Genomic DNA, 19,713 nt, shown 5'->3' with positions numbered 1-19,713 from the left:
ATGGAAACCATCTAAATGGCCATCACCTGTTGGGAGGATGAGCAAATTATAGCCTATCCATAACATATGCATAAAATGGAATGCTGCTCAGCAATAACAGGAAAAGAGCTACTGTTGCACAGAACTGCGAGGATAAATCTCAGATACATTGCGCTGAGAGAAAGGAGCCAGAAACCAAAGTCTACATAATGTATGATTTCATTTCTCCTTAATCACAGAAAAAGCAAAACTAACCTATAGTGACAGGGAGCCGAGCAGTGGTTTCTTAGGGCTAGGGTGGGAGATACTGCAACAGAGCAGAAGAAAACTTTTTGGGGTGTTAGAAATAGCCTATTTCTTAATTGGGGTGATTGTTGCATGATAGGTGTATACATTTTTCCAAACTCATTGGACTGTATCCTTAAAGTGGAAGAATTCTATGATATGTAATTATACATCAATAACATTGATTTCAAATGAAAGATGAAACAAGTAAAACTAACACAAGCATTTGAATGAGTAGTAACATTTGTTTTCACTAAGGGTTCAAAACATACAAATTTCTCAACCAAATTTTCTCATACAATGAAACAGAGAAATATCACAGATAAGAAAAACTCCATGTTCTGACCACATTTTTACTGAAATTTCACATTTTCTGGAAAACAGCGATGCATTCATCACAAAAGTTGGAAAGAATAGGAAAAGCTCCCTTACATCCTTGAAGGAATGGTTCGATCCCTACTTAATGAGTTTCCCCCCGCTCAGATGCCCAGGGGAAATAGGAAACCGGTCATTTATCTACGTAGCACCACACATTCATAAATACTAAATTTGCTTCCTCCCCTCTCCTTCTAGGATTTTCACAGTTTTGTAGAATGTGGAACAGTTTGGCCTCCCGCTAGAGCCAGAAGAAGTGAAAAGGAATTTCCGTACTGGCTTAAGAGATGTATCTGATGCAAAAACACCTTTCTTTTACTGTCTGGTGAAATGGCAAAGAGTTAAGAAGTAAATATATTGTATAATGCTTGGAGCATCATATTTCATTGACAAATAGTGAGTGGTGTGTAACACAGGCTGCGGACATCTGTTATGAAGAAGGCTCTGGAAAAGCTCTGGGGCACATTGACCTCTTGCCAAAAGCTCGATTAAAAATGTCTTAGCGCTGTGGGCTGGATGCCCGTGGCGTGCTATGGAACAACACACATGTACAACAAAACTGCAGGGAGGGCTTCCTGGAGGAGGAGCCTTAGTGGTTCTGAAGGAAAAATAATTCGTTGTGAAACTAAGCTAAGTCACTGTTTTGGAATTGGGTCATTGGCAGGAGTAAATTTTTTGCTTTTCTTTTCAAAGCAAACAACCTCTTGCATGACCCATGCTTTAGAACTCCAAACTGTGTGTCTCGTTGGTATCTGAGCTTGTAAAACAACAGCTTTGATCCTTCCTTTGCAAGTTCCTTGAACAAAGGGTTCCCCTCCCTTCACCTGGGCTCTCACCTGGAGCCAGGGAAGCAGCATTCATTGGTGATTTGCATGTGTTTCTGGATGAAGGCCCCCGAGGATCAGTATTTGCCTTCTTTCCTGCCTGTTTGGAGGTGGCAAACAGACCCAGCTGGTGCCTGGATGATAGAATAATAACATTGCCATACATAGCTGCTTATTAATGTGTTGGGGAGGGGTGTTGTGTGGTGGTAGGTAAGGATTTTTGCATCTTTGCAGTGGAGATCAGCTCCTGAGTGAATACAGGGAAGGGATTTTTCTCCTATGTAACGATGAGTCAGAGAAGCCTCAAATACGTTCAAGGTCACCTTCGGTGGCTACCACCTGGGAAAGCAGGTCTTCTCTCTGGGATTACATCGGCTTTGGTTTTCTTCCTTACTGTTTTCAAAAGAGAGACAGTCTCCAAAGATCTCTCCTTGATCTTTGTCTCTGCTCTTGACGCTGGGCAGTCCCATCAACCCCAGGGCTTCATCTTTCACCTTCGTCCAGAAGGGCTTGGGAGGGGAAGGGCATTCCGGGTAGAAGGAATATTATGGACAAAGATATCACATTGCCTTGGGAAATTGCAAATATATTGGCTTGACGTATAATCTTAACAGCAAACTCCCCTATAGCTCTTACTCTGTGCAAGATACTGCCGAAGCCTTGTTTATACTCCTACCTATCCTTCAAAGCCCAGCCCAAAGGATGCTTCCTCTATGAAAACTTTCCTGATCACTTTTCTTGGAAACAACCTCACTTTCTTTCTTTCTTTCTTTTTTTTTTTTTGTCTTTTTGTCTTTTTAGGGCTGCACCCACAACATATGGAGGTTCCCAGGATAGGGGTCGAGTTGGAGCTGTAGCCACTGGCCTATACCACAGCCACAGCAATGTCAGATCTGAGCCACATCTGCGACCTACACCACAGCTCATGGCAACGCCAGATCCTTAACCCACTGAGCAAGGCCAAGGATCGAACACGTGTCCTCATGGATACTAGTTGTATTCGTTAACCACTGAGCCACAGGAACTCCGGAAGCAACCTCACTTTCCTCTGGACTTTCGAAGCTATTGACCTATGACATTTATTTCTTTATCTTGTAATGTAGTTAATAACGTATCTTTGCTCTCCTGAATTTGGCTACAAGCCCTGAGGGCCTGGATACAGGTAGATGCACGTTTCACCCCCTCCCTCATATGCTCAGTAATGTACACATGTTTGCATATTTGCTACTAAAAACATTTTTGTTCTGTCACTGAATGCATAAAAGAGTGAGCGATCTTTTCAGGGGCTCTTGTGGTAACTGCATCACAGGGAAGTGATTCCAGGATCCCTGAGGTCCACCGATACTCAAATCCTTGATATAAAGTGGCATATAGCAATTGCATATAACCCATGCCCATCCTCCAGGACACTTTAAATCATCTCCAGATTACTTATAGTATCCAATACACTGTAAGTGCTATGTAAATAGTTACCAAAGCAGGGCAAATTCAAATTTTGCTTTTTGCAGCTTCCCAGCCTTTTTTCCACTCCTTGGCTGTTTTAGTCTGCCGGTGCCGAAGCCACAGATATGGAGAGCTGACCACGCGAACACTCTTTGCTTCTCAAGACCACCAGCAGAGGTTTAACATTCAAATCCCTTTCCCGAAGTCCAGAACTTCTTTTTCGAGGACAGGGTGTTCTTGGCACTTTTAGAAAACCGGCCCAGGTTAACCTTGTACGTCACAGTTTCCGTTGTTCTTCCCCATCCTCAATCCACCTTCCTTCTGGAAGTTCATCCCTGGGAAGGTTCTTTCTGGGATTGTCCTGTCTTTCTATCTGCAGGCTTCCACATTCCCCCTTGATTCCAGGGTGACAGTGCCTTGGAAGCACCTCACCCCGGCCCACGAACTCCCTGAGTTTTGCCCGGAGAACGTCCAGAGAGTCACACTGGTGGCGCCACGTCTCTCTCCTCTCTCCTCCTGTTCGGGACCCGGAACCTCACTCCCCGAGTGCCCCGGGCCTCCCTGCACCCGTCCCATCTCCTCGACCTCACCTTCCCCACGGCTCCCCAAGAGTCTCCCGCCAGCTGGGTGACCCAGACGTCATGTCCATTTCCAGATCTCACTGTTTTCTCCCAGGAAAAGCTTTAGTGTCTCTAAACTCACCTTTATTTATTTTATTTTCTTGGCCTATGCTTGAGTAACCATAGGGTTTTGGCCCTTCCGTATATGATGAGAAGCACTTGGCTTACATGTCTCACATAAAGGAGAGTCGTTCTTGCTCCGTTCTCCTCCACGTCTTCTTATATTTTCTCTCACCCCCGACTGGGAACGACTCCCTGAAGCTCCCTCAGATAAATCAGAGCCTGTTTTTTCACTGCATGGACATCCGTATTAATTGAGCACACGTTATGTGCCAGGCGTTGGGAATAGTTTGGTGGGAGATGCGAGGGGAGAACTCTGTGCGTGCAGCGCCCTGGGAGCAGGAGCAGGGGAAGAAGTGTGTGGGGGGCAGATTTCATCCAGGAACTGATGCCGGAGTTCAGTCTTGGAAGCTGGTGATCACAGGTACATGGCATGGGATGGCAGAAGGCGGGGTGGACGGTGGGCAAGAGGATGGAACCTTCCAGGAGAGTGGAGAGAATAGGAGACTGGTCTCATCTGTGAAGCCCTTTCTCTCTCTCGTGGCGTTCCTGCTCTATTGCCTCGGGTGTTTCACTTAAGGGGCGTCTGGTCTCCCCTGCTCTATTTTAAGTTTAGGAACAAAGATGCTGCCATTTCCTTGGCATCTCATGAAATTCGCGGAAGGAGCAGGTGCCATTAAGAAGAGCAGATGCTGGGTGGTTGTTGGAGGAGTGAGGGCAAGGTCTGCAGGGCAGGCTCCTTTAATTAGAATCGAGGGCTTGGTCCTCCTGTGTAAAGACAGCTCCACTCGTGCCTTGAAATGAAGCAGGAACAGACGATCAACGGCCTCTCGCTTTGGCCTGGGTGTGGTAACATCCAGGCTGATAATATGCTGTTGGGCCCTTTCCACAGACATTTGTTTCCTGAAGCTGTGCTGCAGCTTTTCCGAGGTCTTTGGCTTCCTCTACAGTCGTTTGCACCCCCTCGGGGAGGACAGGCTCTCTCTTTCTCTCTGTTTATGAACAAGGTAATGTGTGTCAAATTGCCTTGGCTTAACCAGGCAATTGTGCACCTTTAAAAGGTGCGGGGAAATGTTTCTCTGCGGTCAGATTGGCCCATTATGCACATCTGTTCTCTTGACCAAACTCCAGCAATCTGCCCTCGCTTAGCTGCAAACTCCACAACCTGCTCCTGGCCGGCGGCCCAGGCCCAGCAGGAGAGTGTCCCTGCGGCCAGCCGGCCCGACTGGGTTTCTGGCCGTCCAGAGGCACTGGAGGGTGGCAGTCAAGAGAGTCAAAAATTCATGGGTCCCTGCAGCTTCAGGACATCCCCAGGAAATCTACGGAGATCTCAGGGTGGGCCCAGAGGAAAGGAGGGGGGCAGGGAAGAGGCTTGGCTTTGGAGAAAAGGCCTGTGCCCTGCCTTGTGAAGTTTGCGTGGAAGCTGGAATCAGTATCTGCATGGTTTTTCCATTTAGAAGATGACCTGTGAGGGGGTTAATTTGATGCAAAGCCAGACATATTTTTGTCTTTTCCCACACTCTGGCTTTCCCCCAGATTCTCTGCATGGGCCCATGAATAACACACAGCCACGAGGGGAACAGTGCAGAATTAAGCCCAGTTGCCTTCGTGGGGGATTTCATTTCCAAACACCTCCAAAGAGACCAGTGCCACAAGACTTGTCCCACCCCCATGACTTCCGCCCCTTTCCCAGCAGCCCTCACTGCTCTCCCCTGGATGCCACCTGCTCTCCCCGCCTCTGCCCTTCCCCACCACAGTCTATTCTCAGCATAGGTGCCAGCATTTGTCACTTAAAAAAGGGCAACTTGGGAATATAGTGAATGTTTTGTAATAACGATAAATGGAGTGTAACCCTTAAGAATCGTGAATCACTGGAGTTCCCGTTTTCTCAGTGGCTAACGAATCCGACTAGGAACCATGAGGTTGCGGGTTCGATCCATGGCCTTGCTCAGTGGGTTAAGGATCCAGCGTTGCTGTGACCTGTGGTGTAGGTTGCAGACATGGCTTGGATCCCGAGTTGCAGTGGCTCTGGTGTAGGCTGGTGGCTACAACTCTGATTCGACCCCTAGGCTGGGAATCTCCATATGCCACGGGAGCAGCCCTAAAAAAGGCAAAAAGACAAAAAAAAAAAAAAAAAAAAAAAGACAAAAAGACAAAAAAAAAAAAGAATTGTGAATCACTATAATGAAGAGCTGTAGTTTATATACTCTTATACATTAACTATAGACAATAAAAAATAAATATGTAAATAAATAAATGAAGCAGCTTGTGACACATCTGCTCAAAACTCTCCGAGGGCTTCTTACCTGATGCAGAAGAAAAGTCAAGACCCTCCTACTGGCCATGGGGGCCTCAGCCACCCCTCCCCTGTTACCTCTTGGAGCACAATTCCTCCTCTCTCCATAGCTCACTCTGCTCCAGCCACACGGACACACGTCTGTTCATTTTGTTGGATACCTTTTCCCAGATGTCTTTGGGTCTCTGCTCAGCTGGCTCCGTGGGTCACTCCCTCACCGTCATCCGGGCTTTGCTCAAATGCTGCCTCTTTCACCAGGCCCTCTCGTCGACCCCATTTGAGATTGCTCTTGTGGCCATTCCTCTCCCGCTTCCCTGCTTCAGTTTTTCCATGATACTTATCACCCTCTAGCATATTATAGATGCTACTGTTTGATTTTCTGTTTATCTCCAATTTGAGCTTCGTCTGCTCTTGATCGTTGCTGCATCCCCAGTGCCCAGAACAATGCTGGGCACGTAGTTGATGAAAACTGGTGGGTTGAGTAGATGGCTGATGAAGTTGAATCAGCGTGAGCAGGAGAGGTAGGATAAAAAAAACTCCTAAAAATCTGAAAAGATGCAAACAAAGAAGGCTTCTGAGAACAAAAGAGCATCCCGAACTCACTCTTAGGTTGTGAGCTATGAGCGCAGGACATAACGTAGGAGAGGATTGCTTGGAGATGGTAACAGCACTAAATCCAACATCCGGGGTGAAGAAGACGCAGACTGCTCAGCTGACAAAGGGAAACCCTTGTGAGATGCAGGCATGAGCCCTGAAAAGGAGAAAGGAAGAGCTAAACATGAACATTCATCGGCTTTTTCACTGAGCAAATACTCAGTGATTATCTGTTCTGTGCCAGTCATTCTCAGGAGCCTATGGATGACCCCAAGCAAAATCAGGCACCTCCCTCTGGCCGTACACATACGCTCACTTTCAGGGGCATAAGGCAAGCACACATTTGCCAAAACCCCAAAGAATATGACAGATGGCCAGAGGTCTGGGAGAACTCTGGGAGAAGCTGGCACTGGCCCTGGGCCTTGAAGGCTGTGTGTGACTTAGGGATCGGTGTGGGAGGCGGGCGTTCTGAGCCGAGGGAGGAAATCACGGGGTAAAGGGATCGGTGCCCGAGGAGGGGGACCCCACTCACACGGCCAACCGGCTCTGTTTCTCAGAGAAAAGTCATTTTCAGAGTTGCCACTGAAGAGGCGGTGATCTAGAATAGGTTCAGCATTCCCCCCCCCGCCCGCCCAGGCTCTCATCCCATTGTTTCAAAGTGTGGTCCCTGGACCGGCAGTGTCAGCATTGCTTCGGTTAGAAATGCACCTTCTCAGGGGCGGCCCTGGACCACAGATTTCAGAAACTCTGGGGTGGGGCCCAGCAGTCCGTTTTAACAAGAACTCCAGTGATTCAGAGAACTGCTACTGGAGTTCCCATTGTGGCATCCATGAGGATATGTGTTCAATCCCCGGCCTCATTCAGTGGGTTAAGGATCCAATGTTGCCATGAGCTGCGGTGTAAGGCCACAGATGCGGCTCGGATCTGGCATTGCTGTGGCTGTGGTGTATGCTGGCAGCTACAGCTCCGATTGGACCCCTAGCCTTGGAACTTCCGTATGCTGCAGGTGCAGCAAAAACAAACAAACGAAAAAAACAGACAACTGCTACTGTAGAATGTGCCCCATTTAGTCCCCAGTCAGCAGTCCCAGTAAAGAGGCCTGGTCCGCAGTAGGAAATGCTGGGACCATGCTTTGGGGCCCATCACCACCCTGGCCTATGCCAGAATAAAACGGGCCCAGGTGGCAGGCTGAGAAGCTGGGCAGTGGCCCGGACCATCCCTCTGCCTTCCCACTTTGGGCACACCGCGGACGCACGAGGTGTCCCCAGCACCCCACTCTGTTTAGCAGTGTCTCTTGCTGCAGCACAGAATTAGAGGTGACTCTTGTAACTCCCTGTTAAGCATCACATTCTTCAGCTATCTTTGTTGAAGGTGTCATCGTCTCACTAAGGGCTTGTCATCTCGTCACCACTCCTGAGGGCTTCCTGGCATCAAGGCATAGGAGGCCATGGGAGCCATCGCTGTGTTGGGTGCTGAGTGCTGAGGGCCGCTTATCAGACCCCTTCCCTCTGATGACAGAGGGAGACCCAGCGGCGATGGAGACGGCGCGGACCTGGAGGGTCTGGGGAGGAGGAGGCTGGGAGGGAGGCAGATCTCCCGATGACGAGAGCATGGGCTTCGAAGGAGGCAGAACTTGCATTTCAATCTTAACCACTGGCTCGCTTATTGATCTCGGACAAATTATCTCCTCTTCTGGCCCCGTTTCCTCTTAGTAAAGTAGGTATAATCCCAGGTCCCACATGTGGCTGTCCTAACAAAGGGAACTAAAGATTGCGAAGTCTCTAGCACAGGAGCTAAGCTACACGAAGGGCTTAATTTTGGGCAGCTGCCGTAGTGAGCAATGTGGAAGGGGAGGTGGAGAGACGTCGAGACCCGTGTTCCCGTCGTTCTGAGTTTTGCCTGGGCTTGGCTGAGTGGGATCTTTGCCTCTCCCGTCCCTGTTCTTGGACCTGCTTCCAGACAGTATGAGGTTATGCAGCGAACTGGCGGAACCGTGGGTAACATCACATCAGACCAAGGATCAGAAGGCCGCTTCGCGTATGATGGTAGTGTTTAAAACCCCCAAGGGAACCTGAACACGATGTTGTTGAAGATAATATACATATGATCACATATGACATACATAACTTTACATAGGATGAAATTACTTTTTAAAAAATCAAAGCAATGATAAGCACAATTTGGGATCGGAAGGGGAAGCAGATCACAGGTGCGGGGGACAAAACGGGTAATATTCTTCAAGAGTCGAATGGTAGATTCACCAGTATACAATTCATTTTATCGTTTTGCTCCATAATTTATATCGCATGCATCACATGGATTCTTGTGAATGTATCAAGCATTGCATAAAAGTATTTTTGAGCCTGGGTTTCAAAACAGACAGGCAGGGGTGTGAATCCCGTTTTTCATGGAATCTTGGATGTGCTACGTTACTTCTCAAACCTGTAATAGTTCTAGCTATCATTTTTTTGGAGAGCTTTTTTGAGTGCTAAGTACTTTTCATCCATTGCCTCATTTAATCCCTGCAAAAGCTCTCAGATGTGGACAGCACTGTTCCCTTTTGACAAATGGTGAACTGAGGCTGTGTGAGGCCTAGCAAGCTCACCTGACGCTCAGCTTAGTGAATGGCGGGGCGAGGATTCCAAGACAGCCGTCTCTGGCCAGATACGGTGACCCTTGCACGGCATTGTGGGTGCTGTGCTTGTAGCTTTTACCCTGGACCAGCCTCCTGCTGGTGTTTTGGTGTCTGTGGACTTCTGAGACTGGGGCCTTGGGTGTAGACGGGTAAGTAAACAAGGAATCTTCATTCCTCAGGGTGGTAGTTCTGGAGAATGTGCCAGTCTTTGCTTTTCCACACTTGAGAGAAGGCTGTGCTTTCCTGCTTTCTTGCCGTCGTGGTGTGAATGCCTGTGTGGAATCAGTGCGGGCTGAGACGGGCACCCAAATGGGCTGGTAGGTAACTAGGCAAGTAGCCAGAGGACCAGCTACTACAGGCACTTTGAGCTTTTAACTATAGCAGCTTAACTGGCTTCTTTCTCATTCGAAATATGGGGACAGACTTGATACCCCCGTGGACCTCTTATCTGGTCAATAAAACCTCTCCATCTGTCTCCAGCAACTGATCCCTCCAGCTTCTGATTGAGAGCTTTTCCTGAACCAGGAGAGAGCTGGGGTGCGGGCAGGTTAAATTTGGGAAATCTCTGCCAGCTTCAGGGCTTCAGTGGAGTCTTTTCTGGAATTCAATGATTTTGGCTTTTTTTTTTTTAATGACTAACTCTGAGATTAGCTTCCTTTCAATTGATTAATCTCTGATCTTGGCAATTGTATGTATTTAGAAAGTAGGTAGGTTTTGGTTCTCTTAAAATTGAACTATTTTGTCATCAGTGGTTAAGAGCGAAACCCGAGATCGTTGAGAGCAAAGCAAAGCAAAGGTGTTTTGCCTTTTCTTAGATGTGCGCCCTTGGCTTATTATTCTCGCATCAATTGTAGTTGAATCAGGGCAACTGGCTTGTTTATTTTAGATAATTTATAGCCAATTTTCCTATTGCCTTAGAGAGGTAAGAGAAACCATCATTTACAGAATTCTGGCTATGTTCTAGGCTCTTTAAGTGTATAATAATCCCTATTTCGCAGATAGGAAACCCTGCTGAGAATGGGTCTTCTTCAAGTTTATAGTTAGCGGAGGAGCTGGAATTTGAAGTCAGGGCTGCTGGCCTGAAGCCTTCCATGCTTCTCCCCAGTCCTCCCAATTTGCACCAAGCTAAGCAAATAAAGAGCGCTGGGTCAGGAGCTCTCAGACACAGCGTGGTGACCGCATGGCCCTATTGGTTGGAAGGTTGACTGCAGGTGGTTTTTGTTCCTACTTCATGTCATGCATAATATGCTTTTTCCTATAGAGTAAGTTGATTTCACGCATATCTCCGGGTACCTTGATGCCTTTTTGGTGGGCGGTAATTGTTAAGACTTGACTATTACCCTCTCCACATTATAAATTCCTCATTGATAAAATTAGGATAAGAGTAATATCTACCTCTTAGCTGTGATGAGTTACGGAAGGTACCACCAGAATGTTTGGGTGCAGAATAAGGTGCAATACCTGTTAGCTGTCATTGTGGCTGGCCCCTAAGTAACACACCTTTGACAACAGTCAAAACCAGTTAATGTAATAACCGGTCTATAAACTTTGAAATGAACAAGAGGGTATATCATCCTGAGTGTGTGTCACAATATATTATTCATAAATCATGACTAGAAGGTACTCTTCCTCTTTGGAAAGTGACTACTGGCACTGGATTTTGTGATTTTTGTTTGTTTTGCCTTATAGAGTGTCTGACTTGGGGGAAGTACATTTTAAGCTCATTCTTCTTTGCAATGCCTCTTTCATTGTCTTGCCTGATGCCAAATCTATGTGCAGCATTAGATGCGTTCATTCATTTGTTCAACGAATATTGAGTCCCTGCTTCATCTCCCTATGAGTTCTTCCGACCTGAATCCCCCAGGTTCCTTGCTTAGGAGGCCAGGTTTTGTGCGGGCAGACATCTGCTTTCAGCAGGAGTCTACCACTTTATATCACGTTTGGGAAATACGTTGGAGCTCAGAGAGGAAGCGGCTCTCTGTGTCTGGAGGGAAGGGGCAGCGCCACGGAGACTGCTCGTGGAGGAAGCACAGGGAGCAGAATGGGAGGCAAGTGACATTCTTCGTCCTAAGACTGTCCGTAGTGTGACAGGGCCCAAAGCAGGTTACATGGTGGGAGGCAGAAGACAAGCCAGAGTCCAGACTATGAAGGAATTTTCCAGGCTATGCCAGGGATCTGGGGCTTTATCTGTGTGCACTAAGAAAACTTTATACCAGTTTAATGGAGTAATAGAGCCTTGGATTTCCATTGTAGAAGGAACGGGGCTGAGACTAGAGGCAGGGACACCAGTTAATAATAATAGCTTGTGTTTTAACTCACCTAGTTCTCGAAATACCCTACGAAGTGGGCTCTACTATTACCATTTTACTGATGAAGAAACTAAAATAAAAGAAGAAACTACCCCAAGGTCACACAGCTACTAAGAGGGGCCTCTTGGATTTGAACCCTTTAACATGATTCCAGAGTCTGGAGATGCAAACATTAGGCAATGGAATCTTTCTAGAAATCTACACTACCTAAGAAACTATAATAATCGTCCTCATGAAGACTGGTGCCTACCCAGACCAGCTGGGTGGCACTCAGGCTGCAGGATGGGGGGACAGCTGTCCTCTGGAGCAGAGATTGCTATACGCCGCTCAATATCCATTCCCTCTCTTGGAGCTTCCAGTTTTTATTGGAGCATCTGACTGCCTGGAACATAGACCCTCTTTCCCAGCTATTCTTGCACTAGGTGTGGCCATGAGACAAAGTTCTGGCAAATGACATATAACAGCTTCTAGAAATCCTCCTAATGAGCAGCACATGCTTCTTGCCCCCTTCTTCCTTATCACTTTCTCCATCCTGCGGCACATAATGTGAACGTGGTGGCTGCCATCTTGGATCCTGACAGCAGGAGCCACTTGCTGGAAGGAACGTGGAAACCTGAGGTCTTCGTGGAGCAGAGCTACCACACCAGCCCTGAACTGCATCCTCTGCAATGTTCCCTGAGAAACAGATAAACTTTTTTTTTTCTTTCCTTTTTAGGGCTGCACTCATGGCATATGGAAGTTCCCAGGCTATGGGTTGAATTAGAACAGCAGCTGCTGACCTATGCCACAGCCACAGCAATGCCAGATCTGAGCTGCATCTGTGACCTACACCATAGCCCACAGCAACGCTGGATCCTTAACCCATTGAGGAAGCCCAGGGATCGAACCTGCGTCCTCATGGATACTAGCCACAATGTGAACTCCCAGATAAACTTTTATTTTGCTTAAGACAGTGATATTTGGGGTCTCCGTGACTTTCAGCCAAACTTGATTCTTACCCGTACATCCCCCAACTTCCTAGAAGAAAATTATAAAATGTTAGGAATATAATAAGATAGAGTTATCAAAGTAGATGAAGTCAGTTGCAGGTTGTAAAACACAAAAAACATGGTTCAATTTATTTTGCAACAGTTTAAAACTCTCAAGATTTTTGTCGCCATACAAAATAAAAGCAAGGAAATCTGTCATCTGTGGAAGAGGTGGACCTGGGTTCGCAGTGTGGCAGAACCAGGAGACATGAGTGTGCCAGCATTCCACGTGTTAGGGCCCCATGCCCCCATGGCCACTCTCAGAAAGAAAATGGCCACCTCTAATGGAACCGATTATTACAAATTCCTCACTCTGTCCCGTAATAGGATTTGCACCCACACCCTTCATCACTTGACACTGGCAGCGCTTCCTGGTAGAGTAGACAGGAGATGTACCCTCTTGGCCATGCTTGGTCTATGGAAAGTTCGTGGATGTGATACGGTTAGAGGCCTTGGGTGTGCTTGGGTGGTTTTGCTTGCCCTCTTACACTCCTTCCATTTCTACTGTGAGAAACACATGTCCTTGAATAAATGCTCTTGTATGAAGACACACAAATGCTCCTTTTAAGTCCAGTACAAAGATGTGAAGATATCAGTCTAGATGCGCTCTGACCCAAAATGCTCTCAGCGATCCTTTTTTGGTAATATTTAGATATAATTCAATACCATACAATTTATCCATTTAAAGTATGCAATTTAAAAGTTCTCTGTCTATTCACAGATTTGTGCCGTCATCACCATAATCAGATTCTTTAGAACATCTTCATAGGCTCAGAAGGAAACCCCATAACCTTTAGCAGTTGTATCCACTTCCCAACTCCCAGCCCCCTTCTCCATCCCTAGGTAATCACAGATCTACTTTCTGTCCCAGTGAATTTGTCTATTCTGAACTTTTCGTGTAAACAGAATCATACATCATGTGATCACTTGTGACTGGCTTCTTTCACGTAGCTCAACATTTTCAAAGTTCATCCATGTTGTAGCATGTATCATTACTTCATTACTTTTTACTAACAAATAATACTCTGTTGTGTGGATATGCACACTTTAGTTATCCATTCATCAGCTGATGAATTTAGTGGTATTTCTGAGTACACACAGAATACAGAAGAAGAGTGATGCAATGTGCTAATGACTTTGTGGGAAGAAAGACTTTATTAGAATATAGTGGCCATGGGCACACGACTGTTCCATCTACACAACAGTTTCTTTTCTCATAGTGAATATAGAAGCTAGTATATGATTTAATATAGCAGTCTCTCTGAGACTTGCTAACATGCAACAGTGTCGCCAGGTGCAATTAACTTGCCGTCATAAATGCAATGATGTTTCTTGACAGCTGAGGCCAGACTCTAGATGAATGAATTTGCTAAGGCAGATGCCACCTTCATTCTGGGTGATCAGGTGGTCTTTCTGGGCTACAGTGGTTGTGAATCTGACTAGTATCCATGAGGATGCAGGTTCAATCCCTGGCCTCGCTCAGTCACATACACACACACACACACACACACACACACACACACACACACACGTCATGGAAACTGAAAGTTTCTTTCCTTAAAACCAAGGTAATTAATGCATTTCTTTCATGTAGTTCATTGTGTATGGTGATGGTATTTAAATTCTGAGCATCACTTCCTCCTGCAGCCTGCATTCTTGGACATTTTTATTTTACTGAACCAGAAATGTATCTTCCACATTACCCCAAGGAGCTTTGTCATCTCGATTGCAATGAGGCATTGCAGTGACTAAGGAATCCTGGAGTCTCACCAGACCAGAAATGTGACCTGTCAGACTAGAGCAATTTTCTCTGGAGATGTGACTGTTGATCCTGAGAGTAGAGTGTCACTGTCTCAGGAGTGCAAACTTTGAAAGCAGAGCGATATTTTGTATCATTGTTTTTGATTTATTTTTGTCCCTACATTTAATTTAGATCAAAACTCAATTATTATTAAAGGACAGCAAGAGGATTTTATCTTATCAAAAGTGTTCAGGGACTTGCAATTAGTAGATCAATAAGTCTTGGAGATCTAATCCACAGCATAGTGATTATAGACAGTACTATGTTATAAACTTCAAAGTTGCTAAGAGCCTAGATCTTAATTATTTTCAGAACACGTACAAAGAAATAATAATTATGTGACACAACGGAGGTGTTATCTGATCTACAGTGTAATCATACTGCAATATAGGATATATATCAAATTAACACATTGTCATACACCTTAAACTTACACAATGTTGTATGACAATTATAACTCAATAAAAAAAATAAAAGTCTGTAATGACAAGAAAAGGGTTCAGGGAACATAGGTTTAGAAAGTTTAGAAAGTACTACACGACACAAAAAAATACCGTGTGGGTAGTTAACCCCAGTGCCTACAGGACCAGGCAGGAAGAGCCAGTCAGGTAGATTGGAAGGGGCAGCATAAAGCTGGAGAATGCAGATTGGCCATATACTTTTATTATAAGCTGATAACATTAAACACGACAAATCAAAATGTGGGTAAAATATACTTAGTATGAAATATATTCCTGAATAATCCTTTGATGAAAGAGAAAACTGAAAGGTAAATTGTGAACTACCTAAGAAGCAAAGGAAAGTCGAATACTTCCTATGCATCTTTTGGACAGAGTAAAAGCTGTATTCAGAGGGAAAACTGTAGCCTTAAATGCTTTCATCAGGGATCAGCAAACTGTCTATAAAGGGCTGGGCTTTGTGGGCCATATGGTCTCTATCACAGTTTTTTTTTTCTTGTTGTTGGTTTGTTTGTTTTTTGTTTTTTGTTTTTTTCCTGACAATACTTAAAAAATGTAAAAATTGGAGTTCCCATCGTGGCTCAGTGGAAATGAATCTGACTGGCTTTCAATCCCTAGCCTTGCTTAGTGGGTTAAGGATCTGGTGTTGCTGTGGCTATGGCATAGGCCAGCAGCTACAGCTCTGATTCAACCCCTAGCCTGGGACCCTCCATATTCTGCAGGTGCGGGCCTAAAAAGACAAAAAAAAAAAAAGTAAAAATCATTTTTAGTTCCCAAGTTGTACAAGCTTTGGGTCTAATTTGGCTTGGGTGTAATAGGTTGCTGAGCCCTGCTTTTATTATTAAGGAGGACCCCTCCCACCAAAAACTTCAGTAATAATCTTAAGAAGTAGAAAAAAATGACAACAGCAAATGAAACTAAAAAGAGAAATTAATAAAGACAAAAGCTGAAATAAATGACGTAAGAAACCAAAAGAATTATAATTCATAAATCCAAAAGCTGGTTGTCCGGACCGATAATATGGAGAAACCCTTTGAAGTTTGACTAAGGAAAAAAAGAGCAAAAATATACAAGATTAGTGATGAAGAAGGAAATATAACTACAGATCCAAGAAGAATGCTTTAAAATCTAAAGAGAGTACTATATGCAACATGACAGCAATGCACTTAAAAGTGTAAAATAAACAATTTCCTAGCACACATTACCGAAATTGATCCAAGAAGAAATTAAAACTTGAGTAGACCAAGCATCATAGAAGAAAAGATAATTAAAGGTTTACCACTGAAAAAGATGCCAGAACCAGATGAGTTCACAGGTTTACATACTCTTAAAAAAAAAAAAAACCCAAATAATTCTACTAGTTAAAAAAAAATCCAGGCAATAGAAAAAGATGGAAAATTCTGTAAATTGCTCTTAGAAAGTAAGGAGCTCAAAGTTCTAGAACAAGAGGAACACCTAAATTTGCTCTTGAATGCCAACAGATCCATGGGTAGCGTATGCTTGGAGACCCAGTGAAAGAGACTGTGAGACCCAGTTGAGATCCAGTGGAGAAAAATTGGGGTTTAATTTGCCATCCCTGACTTAGCCTGGACTATAAAGTCAAATGTATCTTTTGGGATGTCTTCCACAGATATGGCCAGGAACTACTCTGGAGGATCTTATGGATTTCTGATCAAGTTATTTGAGAAAACTTAGACATTTATAGTCCTCTAATAACCGTTCCGCAGATATATGAAAATCATTTAGATTAAGCTTCCAGATCCAAATCTAACTTTGCATTATTCCTCACTGCTGTGGGTGTAGCAAATGTATCAGAAGAAACCAGTAAGCTCGTGGGATACTTTTCAGTTTGAGGACCATTATGGGAAGATCAGCTTCCCATCTTTGGTGCCTTCGTTCATTTGTAGCTGAAAAGAAATCTTCCCATTCCATTGACCAAATAGCTACCTCAGGGCTTTCTTTTCCTCATTCACCAAATGCAAAAGCATCTAGAGGACATCTTTTTCATTCCCAAAGGATACCTCATTTAAGAGGCTGCATGGCCAACCCTGCCTGGGCTTCCATAGTCTATTGCAGCTCCCCTTGCAGGTAGACAGAGGAAAAGAGGGCCAGACTCAGGAGAGAGGAAGACCAGAACTGCCATGGCAATGAGTAAATCTTCATTATGATAAAAAAAAAGGGCATCACAGTTTTGCTCTCCTCGTTTTTATGATGAAGTAAGATAAAATGAAAAAGGAGAGCAAGGGAAAATGATCGCTTAGGAAACAGGCTCAACCCTAACACGTATTTATTTAAGCGTCTCTGTGCAAACATAACCCTGGGTGTCTGTTAAATCAGCAGGCATGTCAGTTGGCACTTCTGGTTACAGACCATTTTACAGTCATACATCATTCATAGCCATAAAAGCCATTTGCCCTCTGTCACCCAACCAATCAGGATCCAGCCAAGAGGAAGCAGAGCAGGAGCCTGGCAGTTTTCTCTGAGCTCCTCTGAATTTCCACAACCTGGTTCAGCAGAATGTCACAGAAAATTAACTCTCCTGGGTTATTAAGAACCCCTCCCCTCCCCCTCCCCACTAAAGAGCAATATATGATTTCAGGCTAACATTTACCCCCTCACAAGCAACACTTTGTGATGTACAGGGCAGAAGGGCAGTGGGCATCACACACAAATCCAATATAATCTCTGCTGCTCTGAGCCACTCGAATGAAAGGACATGGATGGGGCATTGCTCACTCGAGCCTTGGCAATTCACTCCTAATGCCCAGTTTGAGCCGATTTGAGATTGATGTCAGCATCTAAGCCACCCAGCCACTAACCTTGATCTGTCCTTGCTTCACTCCTGCGAGTTCACGTTTTCACTCTTCGCCTCCTCACTGTTGTTTTGTTATTGAAACTGAGAAGCCTGCTGAGGCCTGATGACAGCCTCAAGCTTTGCAAACCATGTGTCTTTGGGTTCTTCCCAAATGCTGCTGCCTCTGGGATGGTATTTTGCTTGAAATGCCTCCCCCCAACCTAAGGTCTTCTCTTGACATTATTATAGCTTCACTCTTTCTTAGTGTGCACCTTCATTTGCGACTAAGGTTCATAGTGGTTGTCAGAACCCCCATGGGCACTGGGACAGCCCCATCTGGTCACCCTGCTCCATCTCTGCTTGGGCATTTCACGTGTCTTTGGCCTCTCCAGTCATAGCAGGCTAGGATCAATTTTCCAGTGGCAGCTTGGAAATAATAGTGCGAAATGTATATTAATACGGAAATATATTGTGAAACTGTCCTTAAACAAACAAATGAGCCACTTTAAAATATTACTGCTATAAATGACCATGACAGTAGCACAGCACATATAATAAAAAATAACTGCTGAAGAGAAGCTGCTGAATTACTATAGTAATAAACCAGATGTGATTATTATCATTTAACACGGTCATTGAATACCATGAATCCCTGAAGCCATTAAAATATTTATGATTAAACATTTGCTATTCCTTATAACAGAACATATAGTTGGGTACTAAAAAACTGTTCAAGTATTATTTCAGCTAATATATGCCAGTTCTATAATAGAGGTCAACCGACATTGCCTGAATCCCTTAAAAGAGGGATGAACAGCTGCCTCTCCATCGCTGGACATATTTCAGGATGTTTATGTTAGTATTATATACTCTCATGGTACTGGGGAGGCTGTATCAACCACAATCTACTAAGGTAAAAATATGTTCCTATTCTGTATGTTCATGAACAGATGTGGGCTTGGGGGCTGATCTAGTCATTCCTCCAGAAAAAAAAAGCACATGTAGCAGATGCTTTCGAAGACCTGCTTAGATGTCCTTTCCCCATGGTACTTATCTTGAGCATCCTTCCCCAAGCATCTCCACCAGAGGGCCGTCACTAGGCCAGTCGGAGCCTGAAGTGCCAAGGCACGAATGCCCCTGAGAGCAGCCCTCCACCCTGGTGGACGGAAGTTAGAGAATGAATATCTTGGCCAAATTTACGGACGTAGTAGCTCTCTTTCAAAATCTGTGCCTGGGCCATGCTCTTGATACTCTAGTCTCATCCCCGATGATTGTTTTCAATTCAAACTTCAGTTCAGTTAAACATTAAGTGGGGTTTATGTTTTGAACAAAAACATAACAAGCAGTGTCTTCCCACATTTAGCTAGAGACACTTCTGTACCGTAGGGTCATGCTTCCAGGGTGTTTGCTTCTCATCTTTCTCCCTGTCTCTCGGCAGGCAGTTCCAGCTCCATCAGTGGATGGGGGCTGTTGCCAGGAAGGGAGCTCACCCATCCAGTGGATTAAGAGCTTGAGTTGTTTGAACCCTACCGGGGGAAGTGTGCTGAGAAACAAGTAGGAATTTTAGAGAGAAACCTGGATTTGAGTCCCAGATCTGTTCCTGACTTGGGGTGTGTGTGTGTGTGTGTGTGTGTGTGTGTGTATCACATGTTATATAATTCTTTTGTGCCTCCTAACTTGCCAGAGGTTCAGTTTTCTCATATGTGAAATGATCATTACACTTGTATAAATTGATGTAATGTATATAAAGCATTTTACGTACTACCGTAAGAGTGATAGCTATTTAATAAACATTAATTTATTAGATGATGAATGAATGGTGTATTTACCCACACTATCATGGTGACAGTTGAATTCCTGGCATAAGATATCACCTATTGGGAACCCATTTGCTTCCCAGCATGTCTGTCTCTAGTTCCCCGTCATATGATTTTGGCTCTGTTATGCATCTTTGTCGTGTGGGTTCCATATCTGCCCTATACTCCCAAGTAATATTTGTAGGTCCATCCTGTTCTTGCTGTGGTTTCACATTTGCAGGTTTAATAACCTGGGCCATGGTCTGATGTATGTACAGGAAAACTCTCAAAGACGCATCGTGGAATAAAAAACATTTTCAAAGACCCCTGCTGGCTCAGTCAACCCTAATGAGCTATTAGGTCATTAGAGACTCTTTGCCATCAATTAATCACTGGATCAGCAACCGTTCATTGAA

The sequence above is a fragment of the Sus scrofa genome, chromosome 18, assembly GCF_000003025.6.
Source record: "Sus scrofa isolate TJ Tabasco breed Duroc chromosome 18, Sscrofa11.1, whole genome shotgun sequence".
Taxonomy (NCBI): Eukaryota; Metazoa; Chordata; class Mammalia; order Artiodactyla; family Suidae; genus Sus; species Sus scrofa.
The sequence above is the reverse complement of the archived record's forward strand: the minus strand, read 5'-3'. Positions refer to the sequence as shown.